The sequence below is a fragment of the Rhipicephalus microplus genome, chromosome 6, assembly GCF_043290135.1.
Source record: "Rhipicephalus microplus isolate Deutch F79 chromosome 6, USDA_Rmic, whole genome shotgun sequence".
Lineage (NCBI taxonomy): Eukaryota > Metazoa > Arthropoda > Arachnida > Ixodida > Ixodidae > Rhipicephalus > Rhipicephalus microplus.
Window position 1 is genome coordinate 142,130,812 of NC_134705.1, and position 19,605 is coordinate 142,150,416.

Consider the following 19,605-nt stretch of genomic DNA (forward strand, 5'->3'; position numbering starts at 1 on the left):
TAGATTTGGCCAGCGCGCGCTATTATCGCCGAATGGGCTCGTTTTCGTCGTGACACCTGTCGAACGAAATGCGTTAAAGGGGCCCTGCAACACTTTTTCAAATAACCATGGAATTAATACACTAGAAGAGCTTATTGCCTCACGAATTCTACGCCGCAAAGCTTTTAAGAATCTTTCCAGTGCGAGTAGAGTTACAAAGGTTTGTCGCATGCTGCAATTGCATTATCTCTTCTCTCGCCCCGACGAAAGCGCTGGAAGCTAAGCAGTGAGGGGTGGCAGGGCAAAGAAACTACCACGCCTCGTGACCTTGAGCACTTTTTTTTTCTTCGAATGCGCGGCTTTTTCAGTGTGATCGCGCGCGCGCGCGTGGACAAGTAGCGGCCTCCCGCGGCTATCTTGGTAACTCGATTTTTCGGTCACAGACGCACAGATGATTTTTTGCTCACAACCAACGAGGCCGACGCCGGCGGCTGGTTTTCTGCGACACGAGCTCTTTAACGCTGCCACGTTAAAAAACGTTCTATATGAATGCACATGACTTTTACTCATTTACGTGCGTAAGTGGTCAATGTCGCGGTGTGATTTACCGTAACGCCGAACAATACCACTGCTTCGCCCACTCATCATCATTCACTTAGTGCATACGCCGTGACTTATTCTATTTATTTCTATACTTGTTCCGGTTTTTCTCTATTCGTTAGTCTCTTTGTATTTCTGGCTTGCCTCCTCCTGGTTTTCTATTTTTATACGTCGTTTTGCTTTGTATTACGCCAAGCGACGACAACAGCATACGACAGCCGAGGCCCATAAAGTGTCCCGCGCTCAAAAGATACACCTCTGCAGCTAATCGGTGTGGAAGCACCTAATTCCTGCACTTTAGCTTCTTCGTCTAATGCAACAAGGCTGTTTTGTTTTGTGCAGTAGTTATGGTCTGCATCTCTTTACGTGTTTGGAATATTGCACGGCTTATATGTACGATATACATCACACCACTTGCCTGGCACGACAAGCTCCCTTATCCTATATGTTATGCTAACAGGGAATATCACGACGCTAAAAATGGGACACGCAGGTAGGTGCGCATTGGCAGTCTTACCAAGCTTCCGAGTGATGCAGTGGCTATTCGTCGACGATCCGCCCAGACAGCTTTGTTTGTTTGTTTGTTTGTTTGTTTGTTTGTTTGTTTGTTTGTTTGTTTGTTTGTTTGTTTGTTTGTTTGTTTGTTTGTTTGTTTGTTTGTTTGTTTGTTTGTTTGTTTGTTTGTTTGTTTGTTTGTTTGTTTGTTTGTTTGTTTGTAGCCTGGAATCCATGGCAGCACATACCCACTCTGGGGGATTGGCCAAAACAACATACAGTATCCTATGGACAATTATTGCACTATTGCTTACAAAAAAAAAAGGAAAAGGATGCAGAAGTAAGACATCATCTTTCGTTACCGCGCCTATAGAACTTGGGCCACCGGTGACCCATAAGCGCCGTGCGAAAATTTAAAAATACCGGCGCTCCTATGGACTAGCTGCGCCATCTAGCGCATTTTCTAAGCACCAATCTTCCATTTTTTGTGTAGTTAGTTTTTTTTTTTTTCGCGCGGCGGCGAGTTTTATCGCTGGTTCAAAGTGCGCAGTTCGCTTGTTTCGTTTACGAAGATGGCTGACGATCCGGCCGCCGGACCCTCGCGTGAACGACGTCTTTCTGGCAATTCTGTCACATCTGCAATTGATTATTCTGCTGTTTCTAGCAGCAGTGACTCTGAGGATAATATCGGATCGTCGGATTTTAGTTCTGACGATGGAGATTCGCAAAACCAGTCCGGATCGTCGTCAGCTGTTCGGCGGTATGTTTAGTTTTTTAGCACTTCGCATGTTACAGATTTTTTAGGCCGCTTGAGATGTCGTAAGGATGTTGGCAATATTATATCTCTTATATACAGTGTCTCTACAGTACATGGTGGAGATCTGCTGCCATCAGCCCAGCAGAGAGAGGCGTTTAGCCCAAGAAGAGAACCAGGCCTTGACCTCGGAATGGTGCTGCGCAGTGAAGCAAAGCGGCTCACAAAAGCGATCGACGTTTTTGTGATGTTTTTCCCAGCGGAGGTAGTAAATAGGATTTGTGTGAACACAAATAAATATGCGTGGATGCAAATCCTGAAGAATCAGTCTTATGCCGAGGCTGATGGTTTGTGGAAAGAGGTGACGGCCGCGGAGATGTTGAAATTCATTGGCCTGCTGATCTATATGGGCATCGTTGAGCTGCCACGGCTACATCTCTACTGGAGCAGAGGCTCCTTGTTTCCGGGTTTCGTTCCTCCCAAAATAATGTCGAGAACGCGTTTTTTTTTTTTTTTCGCTCTTCTGGGTATGATCCATGTCTCGGACCCTGACGAAGAAAGCGGACGAAAGTTGGATAAAATTTCTTGGCTGCTTGAGCACATGAATGAGCATTCAGCGAGTTTTTCCAGCCACGGAAAAGCCTTTCGGTGGATGAAAGGACGGTAAAGTCGAAAGCACGATCGGGAATTCGCCAATATATCAAGGACAAAGTTGTGAAGTGGGGGTATAAGTTGTGGGTGCTTGCTGACCCTTAGACAGGCTACACCATACAATTTTATGTGTACACGGGCAAGCGAGAGAAAGCAAGCGCCAATGGCTTAGCTTTTGACGTCGTTACAAAGCTGTGTGAGCCATATCTGGACCAGGGCTACCATACCTATATGGACAAGTTTTACACATCCACAACTCTTCCTGCATTTGCTGAAAAGGTTTACGCTGGCTTGCGGCACAACAAGGAGGGATGGCCGTGGTTTTCCGCAACAGATGAAAGACAGCAGCAGGGAGAAGAAGGCTGAAAGAGGAAACATTCGTTGATTGAGAGAAAGTGGCGTTTTGTACCTGCAGTGGAAGGATCGGCGAGTTGTGAACATGATGAGCACCATCCATACAGCCAACAACCATGTGATTGCAAAGCGTCGGGTGAAAAAAGATGGGAAGTGGCAGGAAATATCTGTGCAAAAGCCAAAGCTCGTTGATGAATACAATGCTGGTATGCTTGGCGTCGACAAGTCCGACCAAATGATTGCGCCGTATAACGTGCTCATCAAATGCGTCCGATGGTGGAAAACTCTGTTTTTCCACTCAGTTGACATCGCTTGTGTCAACAGCTATGTCATTTTTCCAACTCGTCGCCAGTAGCATGCCGGAGCATCTGAGCTGCTAAGACCATCAAAGTTTGACCAGCTGGCTTTCCGAATGAAGCTCGCCCAGCAACTTCTCGATCTTGAGGAGAGGCCACAGGTTCCCACACCTCCTCAAACCAGGTCCACCCAGCACAAGCCATATAGATTGGAGAAGCGGAGAAGATGCAAGAAGTGCTATGAGGACAACAAACTAGACCATAAAACAAATGTCATCCGGACAACCTGCAATGTTTGCTTGTGCTTCACTACAGCCAGAAACTGTTTTGCTCAGTACCACGCCAACCTTAGGAATTGAATTTTTTCACAACTTAGAGCTTTAATATAGGTTCTAGAGCTTGTGGCTACTATTAGACATTGTAATGTAAAGCTATAGTTGTTGATTACACATTTACAACTTTTTTTTATGGTAAAGGCATACCTTACGCTGTTTTGGTGCCGTGTTCAGAGTTATGTTTTGTGTTTGAGATTTTTTCCCGAGTTCCTATTCAGCACAATTTTTTTAAATGCCCATGGTTCAACAGCTCATTTATCTATTTATTTAGTAACATTCATTGCATTGTTCTGTTTGAAAAATTTGTAGAGGGAAAAAATATAATTGTGGCACTAGATGGAACAAGGCAGTTTCCACTAGGCAGAAAAAAAATTTAACTCATATGATTTATGAGCTAGGCAGCTCAAACTTTCTTCTTTTATAGACCATTGATTTGAAAACATTTTGTATATTTCAGATTATTTTTTTTCTGATTTTGTGTTATAAGCAACGAATTAGAAATGTTCTATGCAATTTTCAATAAATCTTGTTTTTAAAGAATATTACTACTTGTTGCCCCCAAATATTTTTTTTAAGTAATATCATTAGAAAGTGCGTTTATTTAGCTTTCTATTGGTATATAGCATGGCACGTTAAAAACTTTGGTGCGAATGAATGATTGCTTATCACATTGGCGGCAACGAGCATACTTTCATGCCAGAAAACAAAAAGTAATTATAATTTTAACTTGATGTTGAAAGTTGGTAAAAAGTGACCACTAGTGACACCCAAGAGCGAATGTGGTCAATTTTGATAATCTATTGGTAGGAGGAGGAATTCTCGCAGGAAGATTTAGTTTGCTTAAAAACAAACACATAACTTGAAATTGTATTTTGTGCCCTTGAGGCTGCTTTAGGTTGCACCAGAGTCTAATTTCTGTTTCTTTTTTTTTTTTGCTCACTTGCTCTAATAGCCGCCCGGTGGCGCTGCTGGCGGTGTGTTAACTTTAGATTCTTTAGGTTAGACTTTAGATTCAGTAAGGAAAAATCAGCAGTCATGATTTTCAATGACAACGAAGGTAGTGAGCTTAGAATACAGGAGGTCACGCTAGAGATAACAGATAAATACAAATATCTGGGCGTATAGATAAGCAATGGGACCGAGTATCTGAGGGAACACGAAATATACGTGACGACTAAAGGTAACAGGAATGCAGCAGTCATGAAAAATAGGGCACTGTGGAATTACAATAGGTATGATGTTGTGAGAGGAATATGGAAAGGGGTCATGGTTTCTGGGCTGACGTTCGGCAATGCGGTCTTGTGCATGAAATCAGAAGTTCAAGCAAGATTAGAAATTAAGCAACGTGGAATAGGCAGGATAGCTTTAGGAGCTCACGGGAATACACCAAATCAGGGAGTACAAGGTGATATGGGACGGACATCATTTGAAGGCAGGGAAGCTAGCAGCAAGATAAAATTTGAGAAGCGATTGAGAGAAATGGGGGAAGAGCGTTGGGCTAGGAAGGTTTTCAGCTACTTGTACATGAAGAATGTTGATACAAAATGGAGGAAGCGAACCAGGGAATTGACTGATAAATACTTAGAAAACAGCAGGTGGCCAAACCAAAAAGAACTATCGGTTAAGAAGAAAGTGAAGGAAACGGAAGCTGACATGTGGAGAATGGGCATGATTAAGAAGTACGCACTAGAGATCTATCGAACTTTTAAGCAGGAAATCGCCAAGGAAAGGATCTATGATAATACTCGGGGTAGTTCTCTACTGTTTGAGGCCAGGACGGGAGTACTGCGAACCAAGACATATCGGGCCAAATACGAAGGGGTAGACACAGTATGCAGTGCGTGTGGAGAGGAAGAAGAAACTGCCGAACACTTGATAATGTTCTGTAAAGGGCTTCACCCTATAGTTCAGGATGATGGCGCAGAGTTTTTCGAAGCACTGGGGTTTAGGGACCGGGAGGGCAAAATAAACTTTAAGCGGGTAGACTTAACTAGAAGGAGGTTATCTGATTGGTGGCTAAAGTCAAGACACGAGTGAAAATTAAACTCTTCACTGCAAAGTACGAATCCTCAAACTCAATTTTTAAGGAAAAAAATATAGTTTTTGGTTCATTAGGTATTACGGCTTGGTGGCGCTAGCCACCGCCCGATCTAAAGGGTAGAGCCATATCCATCCATCCATCCATCCGCTTGCCTGCATGACTGACTGACTGACTGACTGACTGAAGTGAACTTGATTTTATCCTGTGAAGACAAGTCCCCCTAGGAGGGCTCGTCCGCGGGCCGCGTCCTCGACGGGACCGGGAGGTGGAATTCGACGGCCAGGTCGTGGGCTCTCTGGACCGCCCGAAGTTGATCTTCCTCTTTCGGACTTGTGAGGAGAGCGGTCCACTGTTCCTCCGTGGCTGGAGACCCTGCAGCTGCGCGCAGCATGGGGAATTTCCACAGCATATGTTGCAAATTGCATCTCGGGAGCCCACATCGAAGGCAGCCCGGCTTTATTTCACTAATAAAGCGTGAATAAGAGATAGGTGAAGAATAAGCCCCTGTTTGTAACAGGCGTAAAGTGAGAATTCGTGGTCTTGTTAGATGAGGGTGAGGCAGAGGAAACTTTCTGCGCTCAAGGCGGTAGTGCTGACAAATTTCGTTGTACATTAGGAGCGGGTCCCGCGGCCATGGCTCGCCCTTGGGCCTTGGGCCGCCCTCTCTCCTGGCGCCTGGAAGTGAGCTAGCTCGTTGGCGTTAGGGACGAGGGGGTGAGCATCTTGGCCCACGTGGCCGGGGAACCAGATCATGTGTTTAGTATCGGCCCACGTTGCACGCGAGAGCACGCGGACGGCCTTTACAAACAGAGCCGGCGCGAAAGGCCCTAGCTGCGGCTTTGGAGTCTGTGTAGATTATTGCGCGATCCATGGTCGCCAAAGCTAATGCTATAGCTACCTGTTCCGCGTGATCTGCATTCGCGTTTCCATGACAGCAACTTCAATTTTGAAAAATATATTGATGACGAAATCGTCAATATCAGTGACATTGATGATAAAATTGAGCTAAACAGCAGAATTTGTATGTGTAAGCCTGCATTATGTCGGTTGTTTCTGATCTGATTTGCTACCGTTTAGATTTTAAATAAAAAAGCAACACACAAGTCAGATGGACAGCGCCACAAAACACATGGAAAAAGCACAGGTAAACAGAGCAAACACTTTCTCCCCTCCTCCATCAAGTGAACGAATTGGTCGAAGCGCAAACCTTTAGATATTTTCGCTCGACCACCATAAAAATAATAGTGCGTATGTGCTACGTTACGCTCTCGAATTTTAATCGGGCAAGGAGGAGGAATAAATGAGGAAGGACAGGGAGGTTAGCCAGTTCCTAATCGGGCAAATTTTTATTTAAGCCACTAGGCTATCTTTACTACGAATGCATGACCTCCGAGATTAAAAATGTGGAAGGTAGCAAGATTGTACTGACCCAACTCCTACGCTCCCGTGCCATAAATGAACCAAAAAAAAGCAACAAGCTTAAACAGTGTTAATTACAAACACAGAAAGCCAATATGCGGGACAAAATTAAGGCAAAGTCACAAAAATATTGGTAGAAGTAGCATTTGTCAGTTTTAGCGACTACGCTTACAAGTCTGGCAACAAGTCGTAATTGTCGCCGCATCAGCTCACGTTTCCGAAGGCTCACGTTATGTTCACGTCTATTTGTTTCATGCTCTTTTTCTGTATCACGGTCCTTCCTGCGTGTTCTGTATACATGTGCTTGTGGACCGAGCGGCGATTACGATCGCATTTGCGTAAATCGCGTGCTTGTTTTTATTCATACTGCCATGTTTGTTGTTCAGGACTATGTTATGCAATTGCCAACGTTTTCTAAATACATTACGCTTGCCTTATGCGATCCCGCGAAGCGTCGCCGTCGACAGCGTGAGGTAGAGATACTGTATATGCTTCCTTTAGCATATACAGTAACTCTAGCGTGAGGTACGTAAACAGTGTTTATACATGTGTGTATATTTTGTCAACGACGCATTTCATCACTATACCAGTCATTGCATCGTTGTTTGATCGCTTCAGCGGCTCGGAGGTTTCGCTTGACCGAGAATCGCTAGCGTTTTCGCGCGAAAAAGAAAGCGAAGTCGCGAAGTATTCCCGGATGGCGCAAATTTCGAAATGGTTCAGGAATCTCCAATAAGGTGCTTGCAATCAAATTTAAACAAATTTGAACGCGAACAACCTTCACAAAGGACAAATTCTTCGCAGTGTACTTATATTCATGGTTTCGTTTGAAAAATTGAGAAAGTATCGGCTCTGTGTGCGTCTTCCTCCCGACATGCTAAGTTTATTTTGCGCTGTCCACACGCACACACACAAATAAAGCGATAGCCATCTTGCGCAGCTAACCACCCTTACGATAGTGTAATTAGGTTCCTTTTTTCTCAAAAACGCTTGACCTCTATAGTGTTGTTATAGCCATTCTAGTTGAACCAAGCATCAAAACTGACCATTTATTCTTTTCTTGAGCATTTATGCTTATGCAGTTGATTACACTGCAGAGTTCACAGCTTTATATTGCCTGACAACATGAAAGAATTTCAAGTGCAGATGTTGTTTATGATTGAGAAAGTTAAAGGATGTTATCAACGTTGCCTGGAACAATCTAGCATCAAACAAAAACATCAACATTATTTATGTCAAGCTCAACTGTGATTTAGTTCAGGTAGATACCGATCTCATTCATACACTGTGTCAACTGCAACTATATTCAACATGCTGCAACAAAGTTTATCGACAAAGTATACCCATTTTTTAATAGGCTGCACAAACTAAGGTCAGCCTATAAACAGCTTCAATGTTATAAAAAAAAATGTTGTAGGCATTTCGTAGATTTATTTTGTATATCACAGGCTAAATAAAGTGGAAAGTAGATATGGCGTTATTGTTGTTTTTGAGCCTGCCAATAAGCTAGGTCAGATTTTGTTAAGCTGTGCAGAGAAAGAATGATAGATGAGAAGCAGACTGACATGTTTTTGTAAAACGCACTGACGAATTCACGAATTGCCATACAGGTGTGGTTCATAAGTTTACTTGTAGTTGCAGCCATTTCTATGTAGAGGGGATGGGCTGCTGTATTAATTGGAGTTTAATGAAATACGAGAGTTCGCTATCCGGAGGCTAACCTTCTAATGTATCTTGACATTGTCAAGAGTAAGTGCATGCAGCAATTCGATGAATGTGCAGTTTTGTACAGGTACAGGAATGAAGAATGCATCTGACTATTGAGGCTTGACATCGATAACAGTGGTAACTCATGCATGAATCAACAGTCTGTTAACCTACACAAAAAGAAATCAAATGCCTTAACAGTTATCATGTACATAGACTCCCATGCGTGCTGCATTGATAGGTCAGCCTATTGCTTGTGCATGCATAGATAAGTTTTTGCGTTTTCTTTCTTTTTTGCCACTGTGCACCTTTGCAGTTGTTAGACAGCGTTAATGCTAGTGTGACATTTTTCTTTCGTTTGTGCTCACATGCCTAGTCAGAATGAATGCTTACCAAGTAGCCTAGCTTTCTCTTATCCTAACCAGTATTTGGCACAACATGGCAGAGAAGCCTTCATGCTACACCATGATGTCGTTTCATTCACAGTACGTAGTCATAGACTTTTATGCGCACCATAATCAGAGCTGAAAATTGCAGTACGTATGCTATTACGGACCTCTGCTGTGTTTTCTGCTTACAACATAATGGAAGTGGCACTGAGAAGCCGCACTGAATTCACAGCAACTAGTGGAATATGTAAAGCTGTGGCACGTTACCATTTTGCATATTACCAGTCCATGATCGGCTCAGGTCAGATCAGTGCTTTCCATTATTAGACTAAAAAAAAAAAAAAACAGGTACCTAAAAATTGGTTCCTAGTCCATCTAACATGAGACATGTAGTGTACATTCTGGTTGTCTGTATTTCAGCGACATTACGGCATCCGACGTGCTGTCGTCGCTGGTTTAATGCAAAGACGAAGGTGTGCTGCTTGGGAAGGAAGCGAGATGCCAAAGCAGAGCAGAGGCTTTGGCAGCCAGCCAGCCAAAAGCCCCCGAACGTTCTAGGCGCTTCGCACCACCGACGCTCGTCGTCTTTTTCTTTGGCTGGCTAGCCACTAATAGTGCTGCACTACAGTATCAAGTCTAGAGCTCAATTGAGCTGTTGTTGTGTAGTAGGCCATTTGTCTTTCGTATTTCTACTTTAATCATTTTGCCAAAGCTGGCATAATTTATAGTGTGTTTTACCTAAAACCGTAATTATGAGAATAACGTCAACCAAATGAGGTTTTTGAACATGCACCTAAATCTAAATACGTGGGCCTTTTTGCATTTTTCCTCCATCAAAATGCAGCCATCGTCTCGAAGAATTGAACGAACCCATGTCTTTGTGCTTAAAAGTGCTACACCATACCTTATAAGGTATCATGGCGAGTTCTACTCGTGTTATCCTTGTGTACGGCTGGTAAAAGTAAGGAAAATAGACGTACGAAATCTCCATTTCATTTTAACCTGAACAAAAGTTAGCCATGCTTGAAAAAATGAAGAGTATAGCCGACTTCTAACAGTTGCATTGAAGCATTTATTGGATGTGAAGCATCTTGTTACGGACTACAGGGCAATCTTGCAATGTACACGTATCTTTTTCTCTGTCTGGCTTCTCGTGTCTGCACACTTTGATAGTTTTCTTAATGAGGTGTTGCCATAAAATTTGTGGCTTGCGTGTTTTTATTGGAAATGTTTCTTATTCTTTTAGGAAGCATAGTGCGTGTTTCAGGATTCACGTATTCTTGCTAAATAACTTGTTATCTCCTTATTTACACGAATTACTGCTTCCAGCTGCGGTTTCTAGGTGCCAAGATGGACAGTGATACTACTGCGTTGAAAGCTAGAGCACGTGGGCCCACAAAGCTGGAACACACAGAGTGTTGCATTCTCTGCTCTTACACACACACAAAAGCAACTGTCTGGCTACGGTCAAAATTCACGAAAATTTTCTAATAAAAAGTAATGCCACGTATAAAATTCCAGTATGTGCAGAAATCTTTGCAGAGTACCCGGTTACTAGACGATGGTATTGACATCTTGTGACACTTCATGCAACCACAATTATAGGAACGTTTCTTTGTTTTCCCTGAGTGATCATGGTGAAAAATGTTTAAAGAAGCTTTGCATTCGGAGCTACATCGCTGATGAGAATTGACACCAGCAGAGAATTAGAATGTAGGCCATCAACATTAAACTGTTTATTCCGTTACTCGATTTATCGGTCATCGCCCCGCCGCGGTGGTCTAGTGGCTAAGGTACTCGGCTGCTGACCCGCAGGGCGCGGGTTCGAATCCCGGCTGCGGCGGCTGCATTTCCGATGGAGGTGGAAATGTTGTAGGCCCGTGTGCTCAGATTTGGGTGCACGTTAAAGAACCCCAGGTGGTCTAAATTTCCGGAGCCCTCCACTACGGCGTCTCTCATAATCATATAGTGGTTTTGGGACGTTAAACCCCATATATCAATCAATGATTTATCGGTCATTCAACTTCGAAAACCGTATTGACCAGATATTCGGCTGGTTATTCGGTCAACAATCGGGGATTATCCGTGATATTCGGATAATCAAATAACCTGATTTTCATTTTGTAATGCTAATATAAATATTTGTTTTCTTGGATTGTCGTGTTTGTAGGAAATATAGCAACCGTTTGTAGGAAACATAGCAACAATGGTAACCTACAGTCATCTTCAGCTCCTCCGGCGCGGACACCTGTTGCCTGGATGCATCAGTTGGAGCCACGCCCTTTTTCAGGGAAAGCCGGCGAGGACGTGGAAGAATGGCTCGCTCACTACAAACGTGTGAGCACTTGCTCACACATTTGGCTGGGATGCTACGGCTCAGCTAGAGTATGTTGCTTTCTTCCTGACAGACACTGCTCTTGTGTGGTTCGTGAACCACGAAGAGTCGCTAACAACCTGGGATCACTTTGCTATCCAACTCACAGAGTGCTTCGGGGATTCCACTGCGAAAAGAAAGGGAGTCGAGAAAACATTAGTTCAGTGTTCTCAAGTGCCAGGTGAGACTTGTACCACCTACATTGAGATGATCCTGAAGTTGTGTAAGACGGAATCCACTTATGTCCGAAGTGGACGAAGTCGGGCATCTTCTGAAAAGTATTGCCGAAGACATGTATACCTACTTGATTGGCAAGGTGAGTCTCAAATCGGTAGCTGAGGTGATCAATCATTACCGCACATTTAAGACCTTGGAGCTACACCTTATCACGCCAAAGTTCGGCACGTTGGCGCATGTTGCGACAGTTGCAGGCATTTAGGACAGCTACAGTATCCATTGGGACCTTGCGATTACTGTGAGGCAAATTGTCTGTGAGGAACTCGAGCGAAACAGCAAATCAGTTAACGCCGTGAAGGTCAAACAGTTCGGTTGCACTTTTAATCAACCTCACGAAGCTGCACCGGTGGTTTCTTTGCTATCTGCCATGCCAGGCGTTGCAGACAATCGAACCGATCCCCTACAACAGCACCACCTGATGATGGGACGCATTACGAACGTGATTATCGGGGTACGACCGAGAATTGGCACTTGGAAGATTGTGTCTACTACTCGCAGCGTCCGAGGGCTGCTTATCCTGAAGTCTACAACGTCAGTCGCCCTTCACCTGTTTGCTACAGCTGCGGTGCCATAGGACACATCTCTCGTTTTTGTCGCTGTCTCCGCCAGACGAGGTACGGCCCACCACTGACTTGGCCTAACTTTGAAGGCGTCAACGATGAATATTGACCAGCAGAACATCGTGCAACAAACGCTACAGGCTTGCCACCCAGGAATTCCTTCCATCACTTCAACAGGAGGAGTGACTCACCAGCATCAGACCGTAGCGTGACACCACCAACCAGTCCCTTACGCCGTTCATCATCACCACGGCGACGTTTTACGCCACCACCTCCATCGGGAAACTAGTTGGCGCGGCCGATGAAGGTAAGGTCGTCGGCCGGTCTCCGTCTCTGCAAACTGCTCCTCTTCCTATTATGATGTCCCAAAACAAAGTGTGTGTGTTAATTGATAGTGTGCCTGCAACTGCTTTAGTGGATACTGGTGCTACGGTTTCCGTCATGAGTGCTACATTCAAGGAAAGGCTTGGTCGGAAGGTTATGTTCACGTAGAATGGTGGTGTGATGTTTCATGGTGTCAGCAGAGTGTCTCGTTCCTCTAGGTATTTGTGTAGCAAGTGGTTTGTTTGGTGCTGACTATCTCGTCACGGAATTTTCGGTATTACCACGGTGCACTCGTGATGTGATTCTTGGGATCGACATTCATCAGGACTGTGGTGCTTCTGTTAATTGTGGTACAAGCGAAATAACGGTGAATAATAACAGTGAATAACGGTAACAGCAAGCATGGACTTTTGTTCATGCTTGCTGAGAGATCTTTACCGAGCATAAACTGTTTTCGCCGTGTCGAATGATTCTCTTTTAGCGCCGTGGTCTCTATCATGCGTTCCTGTTAATCTTTCTGTTCTCGACCTTTCATCGTTTGACGCGTGAATTCAGCCACTTGCGACGGGTTGCGTGAAGAAAAATGTACTTGTGCCACATGAACGCCACGCTCTTGCACAAGTCCTTATGACACGGAGACTTCACTATCGCGTTATCCTGCTCATCACAGAATTGACACCGAATCTTCACACCCCGTTCGTCAGAACCTTACCGCGTGTCATCGACAGAAAGGGCAGTGATAACTGAACAGCTCACCGACATGTTACGGAAAGGTGGTGTCCAAGAGTCATCAAGTCCGTGGGCAGCGCCTGTGATCTTAGTAAAGAAGAAAGATGGATCATGGCGGTTTGGCGTTGACTATAGAAAACTAAATACGGTAACCAAAAAGGATGTGTATCCGCCTCCTAGAATTGATGACGTCATTGATTGCCTGCATTCCCCTGCCTAGTTTTCGTCACTGGATTTGCGATCAGTGTATTAGCAAATACCCATGCAGCCAAATGACAAAGAGAAAACCGCCTTTGTGACACCTGACGGCCTTTATGAATTTAATGTTATGCCGTTCGGTCTTTGTAATGCACCGGCAACGTTCGAACAATTTATGGACACAATACTTCGAGGACTTAAATGGGAACTTCGTTTGTGCTACCTAGATGATGTGGTGATTTTTGGCAGCACACTGAACAAGCATAACAGACCTCTTAGTCTTGTTTGGATTGTATCCTAAACTTGATCCTAAACTCTAAGAAATGTCGTTTTGGTGAAATGGAGACATTAGTACTTGGACATTTTGTTGACAAAAATGGAGTAAGGCCAGACCCACAAAAAATCGAGGCTGTCAGCTCTTTCAAACTGCCAAAATCGGTGCGGAAATCAAGGAGCTTCTTGGGCCTACGCTCATATTTTCGTCGTTTTGTTTCGAGGTTCGCCGGCGTGGTGCATCTCCTAACATGTTTTCTTCAAAAGGACGCCCCTTTCAACTGGACTTCAGTTTGCGACGATGCGTTCCGCCAGCTTAAGTTTCTAGTAACGTCGGAGCCCATACTGCTTCACTTCAATGCGTCCTTGTGTACGGAAGTGCATGCTGATCCTAGTGGCATCAGTGCTGTACTTGTGCAGCGTCATCAAGGAGCTGAGCACGTAGTGGCTTATGCCAGTCGCTCTTTCAACAAAGCTGAGCGCAACTATACCGTAACAGAACGAGAATGCTTGGCAGCTGTTTTTGCGGTACACACATTTCGACCTTATATCTATGGACGTCCGTTCACTTTCGTTACCGTCTATCACGCTTTAAGCTGGCTGGTGAGTCTTCGTGACCCGACTGGCGCGTTGGGCTCTTCGACTTCAGGAGTACGACTTCGTCATCTCGTTCAAGTCTGGACGCCGCCACGCAGATTACGACTGTCTCTCCCACCTTCCCCTGAAAATGACTGAGTGTGAAGAAGACAGTTTTGATGACCGTCTTGCCTCCATTTCTTCCACATTTTCAGACCTAATTACTTTCAAGAAAGAACAAGAGGCTGATATTAGCTTGGAGTCATTACATGTCGCGGCATCGCGTCCTCGAGCCAACGGCCACTTTTGTGTCCGCGACAGCCTTTTATACAAGATAAATTATTCGGCTAAAGGTACACGCTTCCTTCTAGTCGCGCCACAGAGTCTAGAATTGGACATACTGAAAGCCATGCACGACGATGCGACAGCTGGTCATCTGCGTTTCATCAAAACTTTGAATAGGACACAAGAGCGCTTTTACTGGCCCAGAATGCGGGACACAGTCAAGCACTATGTCGCAAGTTGCGAACAATGCCAACGCTGCAACCAGCCTGCGACTCCTCCGCCAGGTCTTCTCCATCCACTGCCACCTCCTCATCTACTATTTGATCAAGTTGGTATCGATATTTCGGGCCCATTTTCACGCTTGTCTAAGAACAATCGATGGGTGATAATATTCGTCGACCATCTGACTTGATACGCAGAAACTACGGCGATACTACCCTCAACAGCAGTGTGCATGACTATGTTTTTGCTTAGATTCATCATTCTTCGACATGGCCTTCCTCGAGTGATCATGAGTGATCGTGGTCGTCAGTTCGTTGCGGACGCCGTCGAAGAACTGGTTCGCCAGTGCAGTTCGCAATTCCGCCATTTATTCTCTTATCACCCTCAGACAAATGGGCTGGTAGAACGTACGAACAGAACTCTGACTAACATGTTGGCCATGTACGTATCATCTGACCACAAGGACTGGGATGACGTTCTCCCCTTCATTACCTATGTGTATAACACGGCCGAACATGAGACAACCAATTACAGTCCTTTTTACCTCCTTTGCGCACATTCACCATTAAGCTGCATCGATACTATTCTACCATTTGACATCCATAGCGACTACTCTGTCTCCAATACACTCTGCCTAGCCGAAGAAGCCCGGCGTATTGCTCGTCTTTGTACTGTGGCTTCACAACGCCGATCGAAGGAAAGCTGTGACAGCCGCCATCAGGCTGTCGCATACTGCAAAGGAGACTTTGTGTGGTTGTGGACGCCACAACGTAAAAGAAACCAATGCGAAAAGTTGTTACCCCAGTACAGTGGCCCATTCGTCATTGTTGATCGCTTGAGCGATTTGACATACGTGGTAGCACGGCTGACGTCAGCTGGCTGTCGGTCAAACCGGACTCAGCTGGTACATGTCACTCGCCTTAAACGGTTTCACCCTAAACATTCCGAATGATTCATACTCGCCCAGCGGGCTACATCTGGGAGCCGGGAAATGAAACGGGTATGAGACGAGAGAGGAGAAGAGGAAGAAGACATGAACTGGTGCAGATACCGACACCATTATTACCCGACCACCAACTTTCACCCTGCTAATAGACACCCTTCGACTTTAACCGGAAAAATATGAATATCTGCAGGGTGCGAAAGTGCATGCACAGTTGAGAAATGGAAAGTCTTTGCACGGGCCATTGGTGATTACATCAGTAATGAATTAAAGAGCTGTGCATGTTGTGTCAGTGCGTATCAAATAGCACTTGAATTTTGGATAAGCTCTTAGCGAGACTAAATATTCGTTTCCGAATATTCGAATAACCGGATGCTCGTTCGTTCAAACCCGATGAGCAGAATCGCCGTTTCTTTACATCCCGATAACCGGCTTTTAAAGCCGGATTCACTTTTCTCCGGTTTCACTTTTCACTGACGTAGTGCATCCCCTAACATGTCTTCTTCAAAAGCCATAACTCTTTGGTGGATAGTTGCAGGCCCTATTAGAATGTGCCAGATATCTGCAACAACAGTTTTGTGCTGCCCTGATATATCTTAGTGATGCAAAGTGGCCCCACCAATCTGGTCTCACATTTACAGCCACGGTAACCCAGTATGCTTAAGCCAAGATTTGTAAACGAAGTGAAATTCACTAAAGTTGCCTTCAAAGGTTTGCATGACGATGCGAAGCACTTTTCAAAATGCTAGCAAGTTTGGCTACTTCGCCAACACGCTGAGAAAAATTAGTATATTAGCCTATTTGTTGCCTGGTGCAACAGAGCTGTTGGTCGGTCACTGTTCTTTGCATGTTACTGTAATGTGGTGTCGCGTCGCAAAGATTTTTTGTTACACTTCCTACACAGTGACGTCAGTGACAGTCGCATTAGCGAGGGTTTTCAACCGCCAGAGTGAACATTTAAGCACACTTTGGAAGTGAATTAAGATATGTTCTAAACATTTGCAGAGTTCAACACTTTGTGCTGAGTGTCTCTGCATACAAAGGAAGCCTACAAATGGCTTTTTAGGGCCTCCAAATTTGGTGGCACCACCCAATCAACATGGTGTTTAAGGTGCTTCAAGAAAAGTTTTTGAAAATGCGGAGAAATTTAATATTTACTTGCTGCCTTACTGATTACTCTTTCTGTAGTGGTAAACATTGTAGAATACTGAAGACATTAATTATGACTATTTAAAGAATAAACTTACTCTTTAATTGGTGGCAACAGGTAGTCGAGTCAATTAGGGAATTGGGTCCTTCCTGTGAAGAGCCCACCGCTGCTCTGACTCAGGTAAAATTCTTCAGCATAATTGCCATGACCTTGTGCAGTTTGACAGTGTGAATGCGCAGTGTGTGACTGAACACCTAACTGAGCAAAAACATGAAAGTAGTGCTGTGCTCTTAAAGGGCAACTCCGGCGGTTTTTCTAGGTCACTGGATCTGAATAGAATTCACTGGGTACGCTCATTTGCACATTTCATTCATTTATGCCAAATTACATGCTTGAGAGACACACTGATTGTTTGCACATGAATTTTAAAGATTGCCTCAAAGATCACCTGGCTTGCTAGAATAATATCCTCCGAATAAATGCACAGAAGCGTAATCTGGGCATTAAGGCTGGCGTTAACTTTATGCTAACACTATTTGATGACTGAAGACCTAAAGTACGACGTGGCAATATAGTCTACAACATTGAAATGCTTCGATCGAAGGTTTTGCAACAGTCTTGATTATCTAGGGGACTACTGCCAGCTCAAATTTTCAAGTGCAGAGGCAATGTCTAGAAAATGTTTTGCACAACTCTAAGGCCTTTCTTAAGGAAATGTTAACTCTCCTTCATTTTTTCGAAATGGTTGCTCACTAGAAGGGCACAGTGTGCCTTTTCAGTTGACAGCCACATTTGTACTGTCTTGTTCTTTTCTGTTGTCTGTGCCTGCATGCCTCATCTTCTTTCTTGTTGAATCTCTGTCAACTAGGTCAATTTTCTGTGATGATGTGCATGCGATAAATATAAAAACAAATGCAATAAATGTAAATGTGGGTCACTTTCCTAACAGAGTACAAGTAATCTACTGCACCCCTATCACTACCGCAGCAACAAGAAAGTTGTGTTGGCAATGGTGTGGAAACTAACTCAATTGAACTTAATTGTGAATTCACTCAATTGTCAATTTTCGGTGAAGGGGTGATTGCTGCTTCTTTTTCACACATTATGTTCATTTCGTGTTACACTGTTTTTTTTTTCATGTAAATATTTCTACGGGGAGGATTATTCACCGACAGCAGGTCTTGCTAACGGCTTAAAAAGCGCACAGTCATGCAGGCCAACGGGGGAAGCTCGAGAGACCAACCCACAACAACCACGTTGTCATCTTCCTCCTTTCGGGTGCCATTTCAGCTGTGCCGAAGCGACAGTCCCATACACATATCAATATTTTCTTCTTTTTTTTTTCACTTGTTATAATGCCCTTCCTGCTTGGGCCAAAGTATTGACCTGCAGTATTTCTAAATAAATAATAAAAATAAGTAATCCAGAAGTGATCTTAATTTCAAGATGACAAAATTTCACGAGAAAACCAGGGCTTGAGAGAAAGGGTGACATGCTAACTAGCATGTAGCCCACCAAGGCATAATGCTAGAGTACATGGTAACCAGACTGTCTGACCTTCACGCAAGTGTATTAACATGCCAATGTAGCGAGCACTGGCAGTGCACCAGTTTTCCTTGCAGCTGACGCTTATTACCTTAACCTTCATTCGTGCACTGTTGCAAAGTGAAAGGCAGTTAGATTTCTCGTGCAAGAGCATGTCATCAATCAATCAGTTTATTATCATGTCATAAAAGGATGTTACAGGGAGTAAAATATACAGACGAGGGTCCCAAAGTACACGACTGCAACGGGACCCTCGGTGATGATTACAAATAATAAAAGCACAAGCAGCTGTTAGAATCGTAGAAACAAAAATATACAAAGCAGAATGAAAAAAAGAAGGCATGGAATCAAAAAACAAATAATGCAGCATAAAACAACACAAAGAAGATAGATCAACTATTTAACAGGTACTCCTAATGAGTTTTTAAATGAAAATAAAGAAACTTTGCATTTTAACAAAGGCGGCAAATTATTCCATATGGTGATGGTACAGAAGAGAGATGATTTACCATAGTTAGTACGAACCTTAGGAAGTAAAAACTTATTACTAACTGCAAACCTGGTTGTGTTAGTATTAACTAAAATCTTAGGATCAATGAAATTAGCAGAAAGTTGATTTCTTATTTGTTTATGCAGAAACATAATTAGATTAAACCTGAATAGATAGCTAACAGTTAAGATTTTATTGCATTGAAGAAGGGGAGCGGCGCTACTGTCGCGAGAACAGTTAAAAACAGCGCGAATAGCTCGATTTTGTAGAAGTTGTACGAATGAAAGATGACACTGGTAAGTATTCTCCCATGATGCGATGCCATAAGTGATATGAGAATGAATGAATGCGAAGTAAAGTGAAACAAGTGCTTTATGAGAAAAATATGAGCGAGCTTTGAGTAATGCGCGAATGCCGAATGCTGTCATTTTTCTAATGTGAGCAATATGTAGAGTGAAGTTAAGGTTAGCGTCGAGGTGAATGCCAAGAAAAGATGCACTGTCGTTGATATTAATCAAATGAGAGTCAACTGTGAGCTGTGGTGAGGAAGTTAACTTGCATTGAGCTGATCTAAAAATTATAAACTTAGATTTATTTGGATTAATAATTAAGAAATTTTCCTGGCACCATTTTGACACGCTACAAAGTACAGCATTTAATTTATTAGTGACGTTGTCAA

General features: G+C 43.7%; 1 protein-coding gene across 9 annotated transcripts in view; it reads right to left on the bottom strand.

Annotated features, from left to right (window-relative positions):
* Positions 1 to 19,605, bottom strand: part of LOC142765574 (putative ferric-chelate reductase 1 homolog) — a 91,065-nt gene that overhangs the window by 70,352 nt on the left and 1,108 nt on the right. For 7 of the 9 annotated variants that reach the window (XM_075866777.1, XM_075866780.1, XM_075866778.1 and 4 more), the window contains exons 2-3: positions 11,596 to 11,665; positions 11,239 to 11,521 (exon numbers count right to left, since the gene is read on the bottom strand). The exons of 1 other annotated variant lie outside the window; for it this stretch is intronic. The gene's annotated coding sequence lies outside the window, so the exon portion shown is untranslated. Of the gene's footprint in view, positions 1 to 11,238; positions 11,522 to 11,595; positions 11,684 to 19,605 lie in introns of those variants that run through there. One more of the 9 variants, XM_075866774.1, reaches the window with a different exon arrangement.